This window comes from Elephantulus edwardii, unplaced genomic scaffold, assembly GCF_000299155.1.
Source record: "Elephantulus edwardii isolate Elephantulus edwardi_28Jun2011 unplaced genomic scaffold, EleEdw1.0 scaffold00220, whole genome shotgun sequence".
Classification (NCBI taxonomy): domain Eukaryota; kingdom Metazoa; phylum Chordata; class Mammalia; order Macroscelidea; family Macroscelididae; genus Elephantulus; species Elephantulus edwardii.
Genome location: NW_006399970.1, coordinates 3928776 through 3933498, shown reverse-complemented (window position 1 = coordinate 3933498; position 4723 = coordinate 3928776).

Genomic DNA, 4723 nt, shown 5'->3' with positions numbered 1-4723 from the left:
CCCATTGCTGCAGTCACCGTATCAATCCATCTTGAGGATTATTTTCCTCTCCTTTTCTGACTTTCCATCTTCTCATCGTGACAGCCTCTCCTAAAGACTGGTCCATCCTGATGATGTGTTCTTGCAGTAGGGTTAGGAGGTCACACATCATATTAGATAAAAGCGTAGCCTTGAATATGGGTTCCAACTTTGTCAGTTAATAAAACTAAGACCAAATAATTAAATCCTTTCTAAAATTCTATTTCCTTAACTGCAAAATGATGAGGATCATCACAATATCTTTCCCATAGGGTTATTGAGAGAATTAAATAACAAAATAATTTAATACAGATAATAATCTGTTGTTGTTGCTGATGATGATGATGATGATTGCCTTCAAGCCAAGCATGACTCATTACGACTCTATGAACAAGAAGCCTGAAGCCCCTCTACAACTATCAACATTTTTCATAGTTCGTAGTTTCCGGAGTGTGGTTGACAAAAAAATTGCTACCCCCAAAATATATCCATGTTCTAATTTCTGGAGGCTTTATGTGTGTTACATGACATGACAAAAGCAACTTTACAAGTGGATTTGAGTCCAAGGCTTATTCCTATTTAATAGAGGTCAGTAGACCTTTTTCCTCCCAACATTTTAACCAATTCTGAAAGCAGTACTTCCTCTTACAACAACTTTAGTTTTCCTCTGGGTTTGATAAATTGTTGCAATGTCCACACAGGACTCACAGACAATACTTACAATTATAAAGTTCATTAGAAAAGTAACAGGTTACAATCCAGGATCAGAAATGACTCAAGATACAGATCTTCCATCAGGACAGCCTCTTCTCAGCTGTGTCCACAGGCTGGCCTCTCTCTCTGGTCCTTGGCCCTTAAGATCATCTGCCTCTTAGATCGTTGAGCCTTTTGGGCAGGTCCAGTCCCTGTCCTACTCAGGCCAGTGTTACAAAACACTTTAGTTCCACCAATAAATGTGCAGAGGTACCCCACATCACTAGCAAGCATTGGCTCAAAGCACTCACCTCTCTTGTGAGAGTTAGAGAACCAAGCTCTATCAGGTGCCCAGAGACTCCCTTACTGCCAGAAAACTTCCTACCTGAAGGCACTCAGCTCTCTCATTCCATGGGCAAGAAGCCCACCATACCATCTCCTATCAGTCTTCTGGTTCTGTTATCTCTGGTGATACTGTTCCTGTTTCTGCTATCTCTCACCATCTCTGCTGTTAGAATTCTCTGTCTCCTGAGGCTAGAAGCTTCCCCAAACTGGAATTTGGAGACCAAAGGATAGTCTCTGCTCCTGTCTTCTCCGAACTTTTCTGAGATTGGTAGGCTCTTTTAAGCCCCGTGGATGAGGAAAATTGACCAATCCTCTTGTTGAGGTTCCTCACATCTTCCCCCCACCCCAAAATGGTCTTACCCTTGCAAAATATAGCACTTTCAATTGCTTCATATGCATGTGCTTTATTAGACAATGGATAAGGAAGACCAAATAATTGATTCCTTTGAATTATAATGTTAGCGAAGAGTATTGAACATACTACAGAAAGAACAACAAATCTGCTTTGGAGGAAGTACAAACAGGGTTCTCATTAAAGTTAAGGATATTGAAACTTCCTTTCACATATTCTGGGTATGTTGTCAGGAGGCACCAATACTTGAAAAAAGACATTATGTTGGGAAAACTAGACAGTCAGGAAAATTGAGGAAGACCTTCAAAGAGAACTGAGCCAGTGACTCAATCAAGGGAGGTGAGCATAGCAGAAATGAGGAGGATGGAGTCAATAGAACAGCGCAAGATTTTGATCAGTTGTTCATAGGGTGGCTGAGTCACAGTTGACTTGATAGCACCTAACAACAACAACATTCCCACAGAGGGAGCCCTGGCATAATAATGTGTAGGGAGATGCACTTCTAACCAAAACGCCAGACTCTCCGGTTGTTTGAATCCACCAGTGATTCTTCAGGAAAAAGATGGTGATCTCCTCCCATGTGATGTAAAGCCTTAGAAACCCAATGAAGGGTCACCTTTGAGTCAGTCCCAAATTCACCGCAATGAGTGAGTGACCCTTCACAAAGGTGTCATGCAGTCTATTTACCTTCTTAACAAATTGTCCAATCTTGGTAGGCCACAAGCAACCTATTTGCCCAATCCAATCCAAGTATCTGGTGATAGTTGTTATATACCAATGAGTCAGAACCAATTCTTTGCTGACTCTTCATCGGGTTTTCAGAGCTGTAAATCACATGGGAGGAGATTCTCGATCTCCTATGAGCAGCTGGTGGATTTGGACTGTATGCCTTTGAGTTGGGAGTACAACTCCTTACTACCAATCCACCAGAGCTCAATTACAAAACCGTATCTAGAAAAGTTATCTAGGGTCATATTCTATTTCACTGCTGTTAGATAAACTTTGTTCAGGCATGAGTGAGAGAACTGTAAGTCCAATGTTAGTGAATCAATTACATATACAATATACAAGGTACCTTTTTAAAGAAGCACACACAACTCAAAATTACCTATTGGTCATCTGATGAAAATGTGCTCAGAGGCTCTCAGGAACCTCGCCCTGTAGTTCTTCTAGAAGTAATGGTTCCATATTCTTTATTTTGGGGCTCATGTAACTTTATATGATATGTTGTTTATTCCTATGACAATAGTCTATAGTAAGTAGTTTCTATCCATTTGATGAAAGGGTCCTTGTTTACCTTTTCCTTTTCCATATTGATTTGAATGAGAACTTTCCTATATCCGAGATGCTAACACTTTGTGGATAATACCTGTTTCATGAGTGTCATGTACTGACTTACGTTTCCTAAAAGGATATGTTGAAATTCTAACTCTGGTGTCTGCAAAGTTGTCATTATTTCAAAACAGGGCCATTAGAGATGTTTATCAGTTAAGTCTGCATGAGGTCAGATTGTAGGGTGGATCTCTATTCAACCTATGTGGTGTCCTAAAAGCAGAGAAGAAAAATAGACCGTCAGTTACATAAAAATGCATCTATAAATGAAGGAATGTGCAGCGATTGTGAAGAGCACAGGATCAGATAAGGTATCATTCTGTTGTATGGAAGGCTGCTAAATCAGAACTGTCTGAATAGCTCCTAAGAGGAACAATAGAATCGTTACTCCTTAAGCCTGCATTAGTTTTCAACTAACTAATTAGTTGACATGGCAACAGCACCCAGTAGCAAGCTGGGAGATAATAAACAATATCACTAATATCACAAGCAAACAAAATTGTGCTGAGTAGAAGAGTATATAAACAGAGAACTGCCAGAAATAGAAGCTGAGTTTAGAAGAGGCTGGGGCACTAAGGATATCATTGTCAATGTCAGATGGATCTTGGCTGAAAGCAAAGAGTACCAGAAGGATGTCTATTTGTGTTTTATTGACTACGCAAAGGCATTTGATTGTGTGGATCACAATAGATTGTGACAAACACTGAGGAAAATGGGAATCCTAGAATACTTGATTGTTCCTGTGTGAAATCTATACGTAGACCAGGAAACCGTTATTAGAATAGAGCAAGGAAACACTGCATGGTTCATAATAAGGAAAGAAGTGTGTCAGAGATGCACTCTGTCTCCTACCTTTTCAAGCTATATGCAGAACAGTTGATTCGGGAGGCTGGATTTACGAAGAAAACTGGGGCATCAGGATTGAAAGACTCATATAAACAACCCGCATTATGCAGATGACACAACCTTGCTTGCTAAAAATGAGGAGGGCCTGAAGTATTTGCTGTAGAAGGTCAAGGACTTCAGTCTTCAATATAGATTGCATCTCAACATTAAAAAAACAAAGATTCTCACCACTTGGCCAACTGGCAGCATCGTGATAGATGGAGAAAACACTGAGGTTAACAATTTCATCTTGCTCAGGACCACAAACACTCTTGATACCAGCAGTCAGGAAATCAAAAGATGAGCTGCTTTAAGAAGGTCTGCTGCCAGGGTCCATTCCAGAGTGCCAAAGAGCAATGATGTCAGTCTAGAGACTGAGTCTAATCCAGGCCGTGATCTTCTCAATTGCTTGATATGCATCAGACAATCACACAACGACTAAAGATGACAGAAGAAGTATTGATGCCTTTGAGTTGTGGTGTTGGAGAAGAGTCTTGAACATGCTATTGAAGTTCAACATCAAGAAGACAAAGATTGTCATCACTAGGCCAACTGACAGCACCAAGATAGATGAAGAAGAGATTGAAGTTCTTAACAATTTCTGTTTACTTGGATCTATAATCAACACTCTTGGCACCAGCAGTCAAAAGGAACTAAAAAGACAAATTGTGTTAGTGTTAGGACCTCTCCAAAATGTTAAAAGGCAAGGCTGCCAGTCTGAAGACTAAGGTGCACCTGATTCAGACCACAGTCTTTGCAATTACTACTTTCTGTGCATTAGAGAAGTGGACAATGACTAGGGATGATGGAAGAAGAACTGATGCCTTTGAGTTGTGGTGATGGAGAAGAGTCTTAAACATACCATTAACCACCAAGAGAACAAACACGTCTGTCCTGGAGAGGGTGAAACCAGGCTGCTCCTTGGAGGCAAGAATTCTGAAGCTCCATCTCCCATATTTTGGGCATGTGGACAGGGGGCACTGGTCCTTGGAGAAGGACATCATGCTAGGAAGGGTGGAGGGATAGCACAAGAGAGGAAAATTCCATGTGAGATAGATTGACACAATAACTGGGATAACGGTGGTAGGTGTATCAGAG